The 19,473-nt window shown below is 37.5% G+C and overlaps 1 protein-coding gene across 1 annotated transcript in view; it reads right to left on the bottom strand.

Moving 5' to 3' along the window:
- RICTOR (RPTOR independent companion of MTOR complex 2) overlaps window positions 1-18,710 on the bottom strand; it is a 126,520-nt gene extending 107,810 nt beyond the window's left edge. The window contains exons 1-2 of the mRNA XM_044917164.1: window positions 18,672-18,710; window positions 18,453-18,500 (exon numbers count right to left, since the gene is read on the bottom strand). The gene's annotated coding sequence lies outside the window, so the exon portion shown is untranslated. The remainder of the gene's footprint in view (window positions 1-18,452; window positions 18,501-18,671) is intronic.
- Between the last annotated feature and the right edge of the window lie 763 nt (window positions 18,711-19,473).

The following is a 19,473-nucleotide window of genomic DNA, read 5'->3' as shown; positions in this document are numbered from 1 at the left end:
CCCCTGCCACAGCACACACATTCATTTGCCAACCTTAAAGTATGACTTGACTTTACCAAAGGCACAAATGTACTTATTCTATAATTTCTTTAAAACATATTCGGGACCCAGAAAAAATATTAAATAAATAAATGTTCACACACAGAGGTACTGGCTGGCTCATTCAGAAAAGCATACAACCCTTGAGCTTGGGGTCGTGAGTGCAAGCCCCACGCTGGATGTAAAGAGTATTATAAAATAATAACAATAATAATAATAGTATTAATTGTTCATGCACAGAATTAACAAGCAAAATTTGGTAAAAAGTAAAAATGTTTAGCTTGAACAACCAGCTGAAACAGCTGAAAATCTAGATGCTAAAAGAGAACCTATTGCAAGGACCTCATTTACTTTAAAAAGAAGGTACAATTTTAAAAATATATAAGTAGGGGCACCTGGGTGGCTCAGTTGTTAAGCATCTGCCTTTGGCTCAGGTCATGATCCCAGGGTCCTAGGACTGAGCCCCACATTGGGCTCCCCGCTCAGAGGGAAGCCTGCTTCTCCCTCTCCCACTCCCCCTGCTTGTGTTCCCTCTCTCACTGTGTCTCTCTCTGTCAAATCAATCAATCAATCAATATATAAAATATAAGTACAAATTGTGATATTAAGATTTAAAAAAAAAAAAGGATTTTCCCCCAAAACCTGTAAGCTATTCTGCTTAGAACTCATATTCAGAATAAAAAAATTTTAAAAACATTAAAGAGGGGGCGCCTGGGTGGCTCAGTTGGTTAAGCGACTGCCTTCGGCTCAGGTCATGATCCTAGAGTCCCTGGATCGAGTCCCACATCGGGCTCCCTGCTCGGCAGGGAGTCTGCTTCTCCCTCTGACCCTCCCCTCTCTCATGTGCTCTCTCATTCTCTCTCTGTCAAATAAATAAATAAAATCTTAAAAAAAAAATTAAAGAGAATAAAAGTAAAATTAACTTCTCCCACAAATAAAATTAACTGCTCCCATTCCTGCATTTTCCCCATTTCTTTATACTTTCTATGACAGATTCAACATCTAAATGAAAGCATATAGCAACAGCAGCAGGAAAGTGAAATGAACAGAATCATATTTTACAGAGGTCAGGGAAGGCTAGTAACTCCCTTCTCAGCCTCCTGACTTGCCAATAAAGCTTATCTATCCAACCAGTCTACATTTTTTGAATGACAAGTAACTAATTTTAAGAGCAAGGTCTGATTTATCTTGTAACCTCAACCTTGAAACTTCAGAAAACTTAGCAGAATACTGTGCCTATTGTATATAGTCAGTAATTAATTGAATGAATAAATAAATTAATGAATATAGCATTTCAACTCATGGTCACAAAGAATTGTCATTAATGACAACTCAGACATTATTTGCTAACTCAAAATACTAAAGTGATTAGGTTTAGACACACATTGCTTACAAAGAAGTGACCTATTTTAATGCAACCATCCTTTCTACAATGTTGGTTTTGTGGCTTTCTCCTCTTGAATACTGAAGTCTCATGTGATTCAAAATGGATATAAAGTGAAAGTATTAATTCATTCACTTATTCATTCAATTAACATTGATTTAGTGACATGTGCCATGCACAGCCTTCTCCAGGAGCCTCAGTCCATTATCCACAGAACAACCAAGAGTTATCTTTCTAAATAATCAGATAACGTCACTCCCCTGCTTAACCTTCTAATAGCTTCCCTTTGCAAGCATACCACAATCTCTAGTCTCATACTCTCCTCTCCCCCTCATTCATCAAGCACTAACCATTATTTGTTCTTTCCTTATCTCTGGGCCTTTGTACCATATTCTTCTACTTGGAAGTAGGCCTTCCCCCTATATCTTCACTTTATGCCATCTCGTTAGTCCTGAATCAACTAAGTATCATTGCCTCAGAGAAGCTTTCTCTGACAATCCCAACCACCACTCAACTCCCTTTCAAATATCTAATTGCACATTATTCAGAGCATTTATTAGTACTTAACATTCTGTGTTCACATGTTTATTGTCTGCATTCTCCCCCACTAAAATATAATCTCAAGGACAGAGACACAAACTTTTTCACCACTGAATCACCAGGAAAGAATGGTAACCTGCACATAGTAAAGGTCAATAAATATTTTTCAACTGTGTCTGAGGAAGGCAGACATGAACAAATTATCACAATGTTATAAGAAAGGTAACACAGAAAGTTTTATATAATATAAAGGCCCAAAGAAGGAAGACGCTGAACCCACTGGGGATATTAAGATTAACTTATGTGGAAAACTTGTTGCTAGCTACAGTAAAGATTGGGAGACGATAGCACTAGAATGGAGAGAGTAGTTATGAAGCCAATGCACTCATCCAGGAAAGTAAATGGGAGCCCAAATAAACGCAGAAATAAAAATAACTAGGACACCTGGATGGCTCAGCCGGTTGAGCATCTAACTCTTGTTTCGGCTCAGGTCATGATCTCAGGGTCATGAGATGGAGCCCCCAGTCAGGGTCCACACTCAGTGAAGAGTCTGACTGAGATTCTTTCCCCCTCCCTCCCCTCCTGCTCCCCCCCACTATGCACTCTAAATAAATAAATACATAAATAAAATCTTAAAAAATAGTAATAAAAATAATAGGTCTAACAGTTTTCAGAGATAAAATCATCATCAGACTGGGAGCAGATTTGATGTGTAGAATAAGGACAAGGAATGAGGCCAGGATGTCTCTTGGGTATCTGCTTTGGCCCCATTAAAATATAGCTCTTAGCACCGATGAAATATATAGAAAGGTTTTTAGAACAATAATTATTAAGTTTGAAACACAGATATGTTGATATAAGTGACCATATATGGTCAAGATGTTGAGTAAGCAATCTGGAGCCCTCACACTAAAACATAAACTTGACAGTCACTTATTCTACCAATAAATACATAATGAAGTACATACAATGTGATGTTCTAGGCACTAAGGATACAATGGTGAACAAAAAAAAGTGTCTTCACAAAACTTATATTCTATGGAAACAAATAATAAATAATACTGTAAATAATACTGTAATGGCAATAGTGACAAGGGCTATGGAAGAAAAAATATAAAAGAATGGAAAGTGAGGGAGATGGGGGCTACTTTAGATAGAATGATCAGAGAAGGCATCACTGATAAAGAGAATTAGACGAACTGAGAGAGCAAGCCTCCAAATATTGGTGGAAGAACAATTCAGACAGAATTTAACAGAGGTACAAAGGTTCTGGCTCTGAAAAGAGAGTATGAGTAGGAATGAATGGCAAGGAGGCTGTTTTGCCAAACAGAGTGAGTAAGAGGAAAAGAGTTAGGAAATGAGATTGTTATAGAAGGTACCAGGCATTAGATTACAATGGGAGTCACCACATATAGTGGCAGCGTATTTCTTAGAAAAATTATCTTGTCATACACATCCCAGTATTTAATACGGTGCTGAGAATATAGCAGGTGCTCAATGAATTCTTTTCAAATCAACAGTGAATAAATCAATGAATTAATGAATTCCCATTATATATAACTACAATTAATATTTGACCCCCAAAGGACAAATCAGACAGCAATTTAAAGGACTATATTATAAGCTTAAGCAATCTTCAGAAGCAGAATTTTTAAAATCTTTTTAACAGTGACATCACCACTAGAAAGTACATATCATTCCAAGGGGACTGCTTAAAGGAAACATCTACTTCAAAGTATATAATTTCTAGATTGTCTGCTAAAACAACACATCATTCGATAAACCCTTCACAAAATAATCAAAATATCATTTTAGACCAACCTCTGATCGTGTTGGACAGCCAACAGTTTACTACTTCAGTGCTATTCTAGGAAAAATAATTTAAAATAGTTGGGGAAAAAAAATGATGTACCAATATGTACAAGAGCAATAAGTAATATAATCCTGAAAAACATAGTTCAAAATATAGATTTACTGCCTTTTGTCATTCCTAATAGTATCAAACAAGCATTCACTCAGAATTCACCATTAAAACCAAGCACTTTTTGATAGCTAATAATCCATACTCAGTGAACTAAACAGTCTAGACTCAGAATCAGCAAGGATCTTCCAAAGTTATTACTACATTCCCACTTTCAGGGAATTCCAAACTCATTGTTTTCCATACTTCCAGAGTAGATGCATGAAAATTTAAAACATTCTGAATATTTAAAACAAAGTGACTATTTTTAAAATTATCAACATTTAAAAAATGCACTTCATCAGAAGCTTCTTTACCTTCAGTATAGTGAAAACTTGTTTCACTTTCACAATTACTCTTGCTCTTGCATACTGAAATAAGTAAAATGTTCTTTAGTCTACTAATCTATGCTAAGCCCATATTGCTAAGTTGCTTTCAAGTATTTAATCAATTTCCTATGCAATACTCAGTTCTAATTTCTTGGGGACAAACACCAAGAGATGAGCAGTGGAATCTTTTTCTATCAAAGCATCAACTCTCAGGGGGAAAAAAAAGCCCTAAAATCCAATGATTAAGTAAAAACAAAAAAAAAAATCTTTAACAATTTTTATTTTAAATCAAGGAACATAAACCACTATCAAGTACAGCAAAAGACAAATGTAGTCCATTTCTATAGCATGTCCTTTTATATTAAAGAGTCACAAGAAGAAAGACTAGAAATAGAAAAAGAAACAGAAACCAATGAGAGAAATTGAGAAATACAGGGAAAGAGAGAAAAACAATCACTCAAAGACACTTTATAACTATCAATGAGGTCTTAGACACTCTCAACCTCATAAAGTTCTAATATGTCTACTAAAAAAATCAATCACATTACTTTATGACTCCCTCATATGTGAAACCTAAAGCAGGATTATACAAGAGTTCTAATGGTCCCTTTTGAGCTCTTAAGAAAGAGAATCATAAAAGACATTTAAACATTTATGCTCCTTCAAGGAGAAGCATTCTATTTTATACTCTTAACAACTTTTCAACTTTGATAAATACTTAAAACTGTATGTTGTAAATCTAAAATATTAACGCACTGGTATTTCCACATGAGCATATTATTTGAGGACCAAGAAATGTTTATCATCCTCCCTTTTTTTTCTGTAGAAATACTAACCAATTTCAGTAATCATTCCACCAATTAGGTCAACACAAAACTTTTATTGGATTGGAATTCTAATTTTTCCAATTTTCTTTCTATACTGTAGCTTTGAGCAGTTTATTGTGATCGGATTATACTTTTCCTTTAAACAACCACTAAGAAAAAAAAATTCACCTATCTAGATATGTTGACTACAACCTATTTAAGCAAAAGGTCAGGCTAAAGAGGCAAAAGACTGAGATATTCAGAAAATGATTTAAATTTTTTTTTTTTAAGATTTTATTTATTCATTTGACAGAGAGAGAGACACAGCAAGAGAGGGAACCCAAGCAGGGGGAGTGGGAGAGGGAGAAGCAGGCTTCCCGCCAAGCAGGGAGCCCGATGCGGGGCTCGATCCCAGGACCCTGGGATCATGACCAGAGTCGAAGACAGACGCTTAACGACTAAGCCACCCAGGTGCCCCTGATTTAAATTTTTTAAATAAAGCTGGAATTAATGTCATTATTCCAAAACTTATCCACTCATATAAATCCACTGCCCATTCAAAAGGAAAGAATCCATCCACATCATGACATACTTGATATATATAAGCAGACTTAGATTAAAATAATTTTAACTCTATATACAACATGGTAATACAACATAACATTGGACATATGAAGTTAGATACAAAAGAGTACATACTGTATGAGTCTATCATAGAAAGTTCAAAAACAGGTTAAACTAATCTACGGTATAAGAAGTCAAAATAGTGGTATCCTTCGTGTGGGAAAGTAGTGCCTGGAAGGAGACAGAATGGGAGCTTCTGAGGTATTGTATACTCCGGGTTCTGATTATCCATGTGTTCAATTTGTCAAAATGTATAGGACTATACAATTATGACAAACATTTTTTGGATCTGTTTTCTTTAAATAAAAAATAATTTAATAACATTTACTGCTCTCACTTTATTATGCATTTTAACATGTAAACAGAGAAGGTTTAACAACTCCACAGTTTTCAAGGCCCTCAGTAACTTACCCCTACCTTACAAATCCAATATGAATACTGAAATCTATATCCTTATTATTCCTCTCTCAGTAAAATGTTTAATGCCTTTATTCATGCTCAATTCCTCTTCATTTAACCACATCCTGCTCTTTCAAAGTTATAACATCCCACTTTCTTTTATTTTTTCCCAGCTCACACTTACCTTTCCCTTCTCTCATCTCCCTTGTTTTAAACAACCACTAAAGAACACCTAATATCTATAGGTATTAAGTATAGATATGTGACAAATTGTGCCAAAATTGTAATAAATATTTTACAAACATTTTATTCACTCAAGTGTTATTTCCAGCAGAGATGAGAAAACATGCTCAGAAAAAGTAACTTGTCCAAACTCAAAAAACTTCTAAGAGGCAGGGTCAAGATTCAAATCCAGATCTGACTCTAAGGCCCATGCTCTTAGCTACAGAGCTAGATTATCTCTATCTTATGCAATTAGCATATTATTTAATGTTATTTTGTCCATATTAGTCATATTTTATACCTTAGTATCTATCTTTATATAATCCTACCATCCTTGCTATATACATATATACTAACTCCATCAAGTCATACCTCACCTACCTTGAACTATGCTATGAGGCAATGCTATCTGGAAAGCAACCAGGATATAAAAGCAAGCACACCAAAAAATGGCAATAAAGACTCAAAGTATGTATCATCACCAAGTTTATTCACTACAGATAACATATATTATTGATAGCAGGGGCCCTTAATTCTTCATAATCACAACCTATTTATATTTATTTTCCATATAATATTAACAAGTCCAGTTATATAGTTTCTATTTTATAGCACAGTAAAAGTAAAAAAAATAAAGGACTGCTAAATATAGGAATAACAGTTGCAATGTAAAGTGATAGTTGAGTATAAGAAAATAGCACATTAAGATCAAAAAGAGCAGTCCAATGTCACACAAGGTAGTAATAAATTGTCCTCCCCCTACCTCCAACGAAATAATCGACATTCATAATGACCCCAGCCAAAAAGAAAAAGTTAAAATGTAGTTGATATATTCTTCTTATTAAAGGAGAGAAATAAGTAATAGTTATAGAAATAATCATATCAAAAATGGCTAAAATGTACATTTCAGAGCTCAGCCAATAACCTGTTTCTTGAGGACTCCAAATCAACATTACTATAATATATAGCATACTCATTTAACCACTAATTATTCCAGCAATATGGCTTATCTTCTACTGTATTTGTTTTTAGAAAGATTACAAAGGGTTAAGTGCATGGGTTTAGAATCAAAAACAGTGAATGGGATCTGAATCATCGTACCTCTCTCTTTTACTGCCAGTATGACCTTGGGCTAGTTAGGCTCCCTCTGGCCCCACTTTCTTCATCAGTTACATAAGGATATTAAAACATATTTTCTAGAAATGTAGGAAGACTAAATTAGATAATTTAAGTAATGTTTTTAACAGTTTCCAACATATAATAAAATTCAAAATATGGTAGCTGCTATTTTTTGTAATCAAAGACCATGTCTTCAACATCTAACAACCAGAACAATGCTAGACACATAGGCAGTACTCAGTAAGTAGTTGGTAACTGGCCTGTACGAGCAGAAAAGGGTAAGACTCTCTAATAGCACACACGGCAGTGCCCAATGTGAGTAAACCTACTACTTTTATTTGTAAATATTTATAAAATAAAAATATGAAAGAACTAGGATCAATTACTGAGAAATGATTCTTTTATTAAATTTTGGCTACTTTGATATAAAAATTTTATTAACAAACTTAGCTGCTCGGCAAAGAAACAACTTTGAATAAGCTACCTATCAATGAAAGGTTTGAGTGATGATGGATGACATCTGTCAGATACTATAGGGAAGATCCCTGTTTTGAATGGTAGAGCTAATAAAATAACTTCTAAAGTAGCTTCCAAATATGCTTAAAAATAAACATAATATGTAGAGACACATACCTCCCCCAAATGCATTCATATTCAAGTATCCCAAGTGAACATTTACTTGCAATATAATTACTCATTTTAAAAATAATTACACTTTTTCTCTACAGTACCTTTAATACAGAAACAATTACTGATGTAAGTGAAAAATTTTTCCTAGGACTCAAAAATAAGTCTAAACTTTTTAAATAAAACAAAATAACTATCAGAAGAAACAATAACATAGCAAAAGGCAACCACTACAGTTTATCCAAATTTTTTAACCTTCTCCTTTATTTCCTTTTAAAGAGTAATCAGCATTGGGGCACGTGGGCGGCTCAGTCGTTAAGCGTCTGACTTTGGCTCAGGTTGAGGTCCCAGAGTCCTGGGATCGAGCCCCGCACAGGGCTCCCTGCTCGGCGGGAAGCCTGCTTCTCCCTCTCCCACTCCCCCTGCCTATGTTCCCTCTCTCGCTGTGTCTCTGTCAAATAAATAAATAAAATCTTTTAAAAAAAAAAAAAGAAGAATCAGCATCTTTTTAAATGTCTTCCATTTCGCTAGGTAAAACAATATATAGTATTGTTGAAACATGAACACGTAACACTGAATTCTCCCATGACAAAGGAGAAAAAGGTTATTTTAAGGTTATTAAAATACACAGTGATTTAAACATTTTTAAGACTATACTAATCTAAAATTTAACTCATTAAAAAGTTGTAAAAACATGTTGAGAATTATTCTTACATGACATATGAAATCTTACATAAGAATTAATCTGACCTGCTTTGTACCAAGTTATGCCATTCAAAAGTAACATTAGAAATTACAAGCTACAGCAACAAAATTAAAACACAAGTCATTCTAAATAAAGTAGAAAATAGCTATTTGTATTCAAATAGTCCATTATCATGATTTTATGCTAATCATGTGATAGATAGGATTAAAAACTTATCCACAACACATGTGAATAAAACGTTCCACAGTATTCCACCAGCCACCTGATCACACACAAACTGCCATATAGCTAAATGTTAAGAGTTCACAGCTCACCTACCTCCAACCACTGGAGTCTTCTCACTCTTTCTGCAACTCTATTCCCTTCAGTTTTTCTTTTTTCTTTTTTTTTTTCTTGGGGGAGGGGGCTGGTGGTGATGGTGGTGGTGTGGTGAAGGTTAGGGAGTATATTATACGGAATTATGAGCGGAGAAAAAACAGGGCAATTAAAAGTTTTAGTATATGAGGGATGAACATTAAGCATGGAAAGAATTAGCAATACTATCTTAAGATGTGATTTCTCGAAGTATGAAACTACAGATAAATATATATATGTGCACACATCTAAAAGGAGTTAAATACGCTTTTATCTGGCAAGCTGTTCCTTCTTAGTAACTAAAAGTAAATTACTTGGCAGTCTTCTTTGTTTACAGCTTCTGTGTCTCTTTACTCTTTATTCATTATAAGAAACACATGAAATTACAGTGGATTCTGAACAAGATCACTAAAATCCCTGCAAGTGGCAATTCAACTCTCATTTTGCTGCTTTAATATAAGCAATAATTTCCCCAGTATACCCTTTACCCAAATAACTAGAGGGCTGGGTAGGTTGTCAGGATTTAGCAATGAAATATTCCATATTTTTCAGAATGATTTTTATTTCAAATATTCTATCTCACTGTGAGGCCACATGTTTAAATTCTGAGTTCAGAAAATATGGTCATTTTAGTGTCGAAAATAACAAAAACACTACCCATCTCATTTATAATCTCTATTTCCAAACTGCATACATCTTGAAGTAAGTCTGATAACAAATTTACAGAGCCCTTTGAACATGCAGTATTAATGAAGGGGAAAGGAAACACATATATTACAAAACAATGGAAGAAAAAAAATCATTTATACTTGGATTTGGAATAACAGCCAAGCATTTATATACTCATAGTCACAAGCACACAATTATTTCACAATATGCCTAAAAGCTCTCAGTCCAGTCCTGCATTACCTTTAAAGGCCAGAAGAGCCCTACTTTGAAATATAAATAATCCTCAATAATTATGAGTTATATAATCACCAATTTTCCTCAACATTACCTTCAAGCACTGAATAATATGCCAGAAGTGTTAGTTCACAAAATTAAGTTACGATTTTTTTTTAAAACACTGATCCCAAGTTCTATCTATTCAAATGCTACCCTTTAATGCAAAAGTCTGACAGGTGTCAAGACTTCTATGAGGTCTTCCCTCTAAGCCATTCCTTACCTATCTCCCTTCTTTTTTTTTTTTTCTGAATGCCTTCAGTTTTTGATTCCTTTATAAGGACAATTGGCAGGTTCTTCTTATACTGCTATCTTACAGTATGCCCTGATACAGGTATATCCCAAGATATGCCAGAAGCCAAGAATTGTGCCTTCCTAATTCACAATACTTAATAACCCAATTATATAATATATGGATCAAAAATATGCTGACATTAACAAACCACTATAAATCCAAATCTTCAAAATATTGGAGTAAAAAAATGGCAAAGTAATTAAAAGAGCCAAATTCTTGAAAATCCAGGTAATTAAAAAACTGTCTTGTGTCTTTCTTACTAAACTCAACTGACTCCATAAATAGGGTATGTTCGAAGCCTCGGCATATCCTCAAATTTATATTTTATATAAATTTCATCATTACCAGGTACGTTGCTCAGTTTATGCAATCTGCCTGGCTCAAAGACTTTGTAAAAGGAATTTTAAGAATGTACTTAAGTTTAAATTCTCTTTCAATCCTCTGACTTGGGATATATGTTATATTTATCTAGTTTTACACAATTATTTTCAATTTAGTTTGGCATCTGTATAATTTTAGAAGTAAATTCATTGTAGAGATAAAATTTTAAAGTAGCTATTCAGCTTTAACCTGGCCACACTAACAAAAAAGCACAGATAATACAAAACAATGGATGAGCCAAAAAGCATTAACAGTCAACTCTCAATTATTCGCATGTGGATTACCTAATATATATTTTAACCTATTTATGTTGGCTACTCTAACAGTATTTGCTCAGGAAATAAAAATTGATGCTAATAATTCACTTAAAAGAAAAGACACATCAATCTATTGTAGGGGAGGAAAGAATATAAAATCTTCCCAAGCCACATATAAATAATGCTATTTAGATTATGTAATTTAGCGCTCTTCCATCATTATTCACCTTTTTATTAAGTGCAGGTAAATGAGAGTGGACTGTATTTAGCTTGGTGATAGTCAGAGATACAGATACACAGGCATGCAAACCATTCACTCACCCCACTGTGCTTTTCACAGCCCTATTTTCAGTAGCCTGAGACCTGGGAGGGGGAGGAGGCAGCAAGTCACTGCAGATGATCACTTAAAAGGAAATTGAGAGTTGACTATAATTTACATTTAAAGTGCTATGAAATACCATCACTCCTACATGTATTCATTACTGTTTATGGGAATACTTCTCACAGTGATTTAACAAGGCTGTAATGCTTTCTTTTTAACCTTTCAATATCCCAGAAACATGGTGATAGCTGAGGATCACAGAGACGGAAGGTGACAGTGCTACACGTGTAACGGAGTATGCATTTTAGAGATCCAGGAAACTGAAGCAGAGAGAGATTAAACAGTATGCCAACATCATCCTTAGATTAAGGAAGAGTAGGACTGAGTTCTCCAGACACCAACTTCAATGCTACAGTCTCACAGTTTCTTCAACCAAAACTCCCCTCTTGGCTTCTGAGATCATAGTCTTGCTAGTTTTCTTCTCTTGGCCACCTTCTTCTCATTTTTTGATTCTTATGCTATGACACTCTCATCAGCTCATCCTCTAGCCCTCAAATCTTTAGCTCTTCTCCATTTACATCCTTCCCTGTCTCAACGCCCTATGCAGAGAACAATCAGATCACAAGTTTAGAACGATTCCAGTATTTGCAGCTACCTTTTATACATCTCTGATTGACTTAATCACCTGAAATTCAAAGTGCAAAGCTAAACTCATTATCATCCCTCCAAAATGGATCTCTTCATTTCATGGCACCATCAATCTCACTGTCCCTCAGGACTGCAAACCTAAAATGTTCTTTTACTTCTACTCTCCTTAATGCTGTACACTCCATTTCCCATCTCTCTCTCCATTCTGACATTCAATAAGTGCTTCAGTTATTATTATATGATAGATGCTGGGGAAGCTTAAGATCCAGTGAGGGAAAAACAACTGGACAAAGAACTTAAGGCAATGAGAAGTGATATTTAGAAAGGAACAAACAAAAGTGGAAAAGCAGAGGAAGAAGCAATGAATTCCCACTGGGATGATTTCTAGAAGTTGCATTTGACCTAGACCTTAAAGAATTCGGATTTCAATAAAGAGTACTGAAAATGAAATTCTAGGCAGAGGAAACAACCTGCACAAGGTCAAGTAAACAGAAACTGCATGCCATATGCAAGGAATAAATCATTTTTGTCTAGAGCAGATTCTCAACCAGGGGTATAACACAATCTCCAAGGGGAAAGAACAAATATGGGGAGGTAGGTGCTTTGGACTTGCGAACTTTCCCCATGCCCTCTGAAAAGCACTGTGTGTAAAGAAGGAAGAGAGTGTCTTACACAAGTAAACTCTGCACAGAGGCTGACAGAACAGTATGATTAAGACAGTACAGAAGATAATTTTGGAATAAATCATAAAAGGCCTTCAATGCCAAGTTAAGAAATCTGGACTTTATTCTGTGAGCAAAAACGAGCCAGGGAAGTGTGAGTATGAGTGTGTTTTGTTTTTTTTATTTAAGGGAATGGTAAGATCAGATCTACATTTCAGGAAAATAATCCTGGCAATCGTATAGCAGAGAAAGTGAAAAAAAGGTGAAAGAAAAGATTTTACATCATCCAAATGAGATAATAAAGATGTGAACAAGCCCAATGACAATGGAATAAGAAAGACTAGATTCATTAGATATTTCACAGGCAAATTGAAGGAACATGGCACGTGAACAAAGATAAGCTGTAGGTCTCTAGCTTGATTATTACAAAGGACGGTGGTGGTAACTAAAGGGTGAAAAGGGAATATGCTTTGGGGTGCAGAGTTTTACACATCAGGCTTTTCAGATGAGTAGCAGACACATAATGCTAATATGTTTTGCAAGCTTAAAAGAAAGAGTCTGAATAAAAATGTAATTATCATAACCATTTCAGCACATGGATTTTTTTTTTTTTTTTCAACTCATGGATTTTTGAAGCCCTCAGTGAAAAGACTGTTCAGGTACATAGCATATAGCACCGTAGGAGAGAAGAAAAGATCAAGGACAGAACCTTAAGGTTCACTCGCTTAAGGAGCTGCAAGACCAGGCGGGAACAGAGAAGGAGCAGCATGAGAGGTAGGAAAAGCAGCAGGAGAATATTTCACAGAAGTCAAGTAAAGAAGTGGTTGCAAGAATAGCAAAAGTGTAGTGCCTACAAATGCATGATCTGCAGTTAGTCGCTCACTAATCCTATGACCCTGGCTGAATTACTTACCTGAATTTCAGACCTTTGGAATTTTAAAACCTATATCCTCAACTGTAAAAGAGGGATAAAAAGAGTACCTCAAACAGTTATTAAAGATTAAGTGAGATAACATATTTTAGAGCCTGGAACAAAACTATTAATACAGTAGTAGTTCTAAAACAGAATGGGGAACTTAAAAATGCCAATGAATTTTGCATGAGATTACTAGCATCCTTTAAAAAACTATTTTCAGTACACGGGGAAAGCTGTGCTTAGAAGACTATAGTCGTTAAGGAAGAAAGCTACAGAGTGAGGATGAACTATTCTTTCCTTAGAGCGGATGGAAAAACAGCTACTTTGTAATCTTCATCTTTTATCTTTCCACACCTCCCACCATCATCCCATGCCTGGGATAGTACCTGATCCATATGAAGGATACAACAAATGATTACTGAACATGAGAAAACTTCCAATAGGAAGGAAGAAATGAAGAAAGGGATCTCAGTTCTACAAAGAATCTTAGAAGAAACAGTATTAGGAGCATAAAATTCCTTTCCAGGTTAGCCTTGAAAAGGAACAGAGATTCTGTTTATTCCCTGACTCAGGGAACCAGAAGATAAGTATGTATAAAATATAAAGGGGAGAAGACAGGCACACCTGGCTGGCTCAGCAGGTAGAGCATGTGACTCTTGATCTTGAGGTCCTGAGTTCAAGCCCCACATTGGGCACAAAGGTTACTTTAAAAATTAAATAAAGGGGAGGAGTCAAGGGAATTCACATTAGACAGCTTCGACCTTCTTAATAAATATAAGTTCTCTGCACAGTGTAGGAGTATTCCAAAGTCAGTTTGACAATCTGAAGAAAACAAATTAGTTGATTACTCCATCTCAATATATATGGACCTTCATTTCTAACTCCAACATCCTGGTCTAGTTCCCCACCATTTCTTAGATTACAGCAGCAGCTTCCTAAGGCAGCTCCTTTTCCTGCTGACTTTTACCTTTCCCAAGGTGTGGTACAGTCTCTTGCGAGCCCATGTTTCCTTTCATTATGTCTACCACTATTCTCATGAGAAGTCAACCACTCTGAAGCTGCCTCTAATCCTCTACCCACCAAACAATTCATCATTTTCTCCTCTAGGCTACTTCTGGGTCCTTGTACAGTTTGGTTACTTAATTTATCATTCCATATTGCAATCACTTTATTAATATCTGTGCCAGTAAATTCCTGAAAAGGGGAATAACATCTTCCTTATCCTCATTCCTCCAGCACTTAATTCAGCATTTAGTAAATAATAGGCATCAGTCAATGTGTGTTTTGTCTAACTGAAGTCAGCGATTAAACAACATAAGTAATCTGCTCACTAGATAAAAATCAGAAAACAAAAAGTAGTGTTCATATCTGCATCATTCAGATAACCTTCCTTTTCTAAGTATTAAACAGCAACTAAGACAGTCAATTTTTGTATTCTTTCTAAAGGAAAAGGAAAAGAATTGGATAATAAAAAAATATAAAACTCAATACTTTTAAATAAATTCTAATAGTTAGATTTGAATACAGGTTTGTCCATGTCCTGAAAATTCACTTTGAACACAATCATTAAATTACTGTACAGTAAGAAGGACTTACACAGGAAGAATACTCTGTGTCTTTTCAAGTTATTCAGTACCAGAAATGTACTATGAGACTGATTAAAAAATAGGCTATCCTTGCAGTGGAAGTGACTAAGGGAAGCATTTTGATTTCAAAATAGATATTGGCATGCAAAACAGAGAGAGTATTTAAATTATATCAATAGCAAGTATCAGGGACTTTCACAAATTAAGTAGAGTAGTTGTTTGAACAAAACTGAAAGCAACAATCAGCAATAAGTTTACTGTGCGATCTACTGCAATGAAGTTCCTAAACTAGATCAAAATTAGTCCACCAACAATTTTTAATTGAAGTACACTATGTATGAACTAACTACCAAAACCAAAGCACGTAGAACTCTCCTGGGCCTCAAGAAGCTTGCAAGGCTAGCCAAATCATTATTACTAAGAAATTTTCTGGAGTCAGAGAAAAATTCTAAGGTTCTATAAAATAAAATACTACATTATATCTTAAGTACATATAATACTCTTTGCTTAGACCTAATTTACTGGTAATCTCACAGAATACTTTTTTACAGTTGTTATACTCAAGAACTCTACCTCAGACAGACTATACCCAATTAATAATATGTCTCAAAAAAATGAAAGCCTCAATACCGTAATTCCTCATTAACAAGTTTATAATGTTCAAAACAACTGAAGTATTTTAAATGCGATATAAATAATTTTTATTTCATACTGTGGGATGACAACTAACATTTAGTTAACATCACTCACAAAATTATCAGCTCCTGTACTGAGTATTTTAAGCATTAGTTCATTTACTTCTCACATTCTTAATAACCCTTTGAAGTTATCTCTTTGAGATGAAGAAACCAAGAGTTAAGCAAGGTCAAATACCTTGCCCCACATCACCTAACTATTAAGTATCCCAGCTGAGATTACAACACAGAACTATCCGACTCTACAGTCTGATCTCTTTTCACTAAGAGAAAAGTTGATGGTTCCTTTAGGAATTAGAACCACCATTACCTCTACTTAACAATGAACTTTGTGAGATAGCTACACAATGAATTTCTCAAAGGTTACATAAAAACAATTAAAATGAGAGCAAACACTGCCTTCGCATTAAAAACTTGTAGTTTTGGTTACCCCAATCTTTATCTAAAACGTACTGTAATCCAATCCACAACCAGCTGCCCTTCAGCAGCAACCCAGACTGCCCTACAGTTCTCAAACTATTACTAAAGTGTAATTCCTTGTGAACTTTCTTCAGGTTAGAGCCACAAGACTTCTTTGGAGCCACAAACCTTCTTTTAATAATGAAATGTCTGTCAGAATAGCAATTCCTTGAACAATAATAGCTTCCCTATATTATAAATTACTTTTTTATTCTCATATAGCTTCTCTTACTTGCTTATGCCTTTTGCAATCAATTTCACTTGGCTGTGTATATTCTAAACTAAACTATATTTTATCAGTGCAAGCAGAAATAGCATTTTTCTGCTTGCTGCATTATCCTAAAAACACCTATGGACAATGGTGTTCACAAAGTGCTCAGAAAATATAACATTTTAAATAGTAAACATACAGACTTATCTGTGCACTTGAATAAGTTTGAAGTAAATCAAAGGTATCAATTTGTATATTTTTTAACAAACCAAAATTCTGATACCAACCACAGAAACTACTATATATATAGGAGCTCAGCAAACTCAACCTAAAGCACAAATATAACTTATTTCTAGCACCACATCCAAACAAGCTTTTAATGAGAAAATTAAGACAGATCTATCTAATAAGTGCTCTTTTCACCATCTAAACACATATGCCCACACAGAAATTAAATCACCTAATAAAGTACATCTGTTACAGACTCAAATACTAATTTTGAACCCTGTGGGAATTTTGTTTTTGTTAGGAAATTTACTAGAAAATCTTTTCCCACATACATCTTATATAGATTTTTCATGTGTGTTTTATATAGTCAAGTTTCCAAACTGTTACACAAAAGTCAAAAGCTTTACATCTTCTACACTATCTGCTGAAAAAAGTTCCAATTTAGTGCAGAAACCCTTCTGCCTGTTAACACCAGCACTTCATTCGCCCAACAAAGTCCCTGAACTTTCAGAATAAAATATTCTTACAAAAATGTACTCTTGTAGCTAAACAAAAAGTAGCTGTTTAGTTTATAACAGTTTTCTTACACTATGAAATACAAAATACAACAAATTAGACAATGCACTATGCTTTAAATACCAGAGATGAGTCTCAACAATGAGCCCGCGTCTGACAAATACTTTAGATAAGTCATTACGTCAAGTAGAACATAGGTTAAATTTTTTAAATTTTTAATGAAATGTTTACGACTTTTCTTAACTTCCCGAAGTGTTTTTCAGATCTCAAAAAGGAAACTGACTCTATACAGCTGAACCAGCTTACACTCTATGCTACAGCCGGTGTGAAATATGACTTCTTCGGAATCAGTAGACCAAATCCTGTTTACCGTGGAAGAAAAAAGAAAAACCTTGTATGTAACTACTGTAACTTCGAGATATTGTCGAATAAACTCCAGTACGGTGACTAATAAAAGATTCACTGGCCAGTAGCTGGATTAGATCCTTAAAAACACAACCGCGGGGTTCGCCCAGTTCCGAAGGTGTAAACAAACCCGTCGCCACTGCAGAAGGTAAACAATGAACCTGCAGCTAGGGTGAGGGGGCGGTCTTTGCCAACTACAGTCCCAGCCACCCGGGAAAGGGAAACGGGAATGAACTACAGCGCAAATCAGACACTTAGCCATAGTCACCCATTCTAGGTTTCACTACCGAGTTATCAATGCTGCGGGTCCCCCAGGGCGGTGGGCAAAGAGAAAAGCAGTCACGCAGGCAAGCAAGAACCCAGCAGGTCCGGCTTCTGCTCGGGGGGACGGGGAGGGCAGGATGTGGTCGCTCTTCCCTCAGACATCCTCCGGCAACCTAAATAACAGCCTCTACCTCCCGCCGGCCGCCTCCAGGCGAATGGCTGCACGAGCTCCAGGATGGGAGTTAAACCCTCCCTCGGGGGCCCAGAGAACCCAGAGGGTAGCCCGCTCCGCTGAGTCCCGCTTGGCGTTCCCCGGCACCCGCCGCACCCACAGGCCGGGAGAAAGGCGCGGGGCGAGGCAAGCGGGCACCGGGAAGGGGGATGGGTCCCGGGAGGCTGCCCGGGGCTTGGCTCCTGCGGGCCAGCAGGCGGGGTTCGGCTCTGCCTCCCGCACCCCCGCCAGTCCCGTGCGGGGCCCGCCCCTGCCCCCGACCCCCGGCTCCCGGCTCCTCCCCAGCAGCGTGCCCTCGCCGGCGCCCGCGGCGCCCCGCGTTACCTCGGGTCAGATCCAGCGGGACGTTCTCCTCGCCGCTGTCATTCCGCCCTGCGCGAAACAGACACACAGCTCCAATTAGGATTCGCTCGCAGGCCAGCGGCGGCAACCCTGGCTCGGGCCAGCGCCCCTAATCGCTCCCCCAGCCCAGGGCCAGGGGGAGGCAAGGGCCAGGGGTCGCGGGCCCCAGGCGGTGGGGAGTGAGGGTTGCAGCGGGCTTACCTCGTATTCGGAGGTTCTTCAGCGAGCGGCCGCGGCCGATCGCCGCCATATTGACGGGTTTCAGTCACAACACCGGAAACCTCGCCCAATCGCGCGAGAACCCCTTCCCCTCCCCGCGCGCCGCGCCCGCCCCCCGCGGCATCTCCCCCGCCCCTTCGCGGCGGCAGGCGGCGGATGGTGCAGGCTGTACCCGGGGCGTGGAGGGAATGCGGTGCAGACCCGGGGTGTCCGTGGGGCTCGCGGCGTGCGTACCCGTCCGCCTTCCTGGGAGCCCGAGGTCGCGGCTACACGCCTAACACTCCGAGAGCAAGTCGGCCGGGAGGCGGCATTTCCCACGAGGGGAATCCCATTGATGGGAGTTTGCAGCGTGGAGGATGCTTCCCCTCCAGTGCCGCGGAAACTAATCAGAGCCGCGGCGAGCCGGGAGGAGGCCGGGATGCGGCCGCACGCCACCTGCGGAAACCATCCTGCCCCATTCTCCTGCTTGCTTTCAAGCCCTCCCTTCCTTATTTATCAGTTAAAACGATGTTTATTAAAAAAACAAGCTGCGCTTGTAACTCAAATCCCTTCCTAGAGTCGCTTTGCTCCAACCAAGTTAACATGTAACAAAGTTTGTTTACCACCCTCGTTCTGACCACCGTGCTAAGCAGCCTTGCACTTGATCTTCAAAACCGTACTTGGCCAGGAGAACTTCTCTAAGAGGAAGTGGTCGGGGGGACGTTTCGCTTTTGACCGCCTGGCGCAGGCCGGGAGAAAGGAATTAAGAAGCCGGGAGTGCGAGGTGGTCTTCCCGGGCGGTGGG

Source organism: Neomonachus schauinslandi, chromosome 7 (genome assembly GCF_002201575.2).
Source record: "Neomonachus schauinslandi chromosome 7, ASM220157v2, whole genome shotgun sequence".
Taxonomy (NCBI): Eukaryota; Metazoa; Chordata; class Mammalia; order Carnivora; family Phocidae; genus Neomonachus; species Neomonachus schauinslandi.
This window is presented reverse-complemented; position numbering and strand designations above follow the sequence as displayed.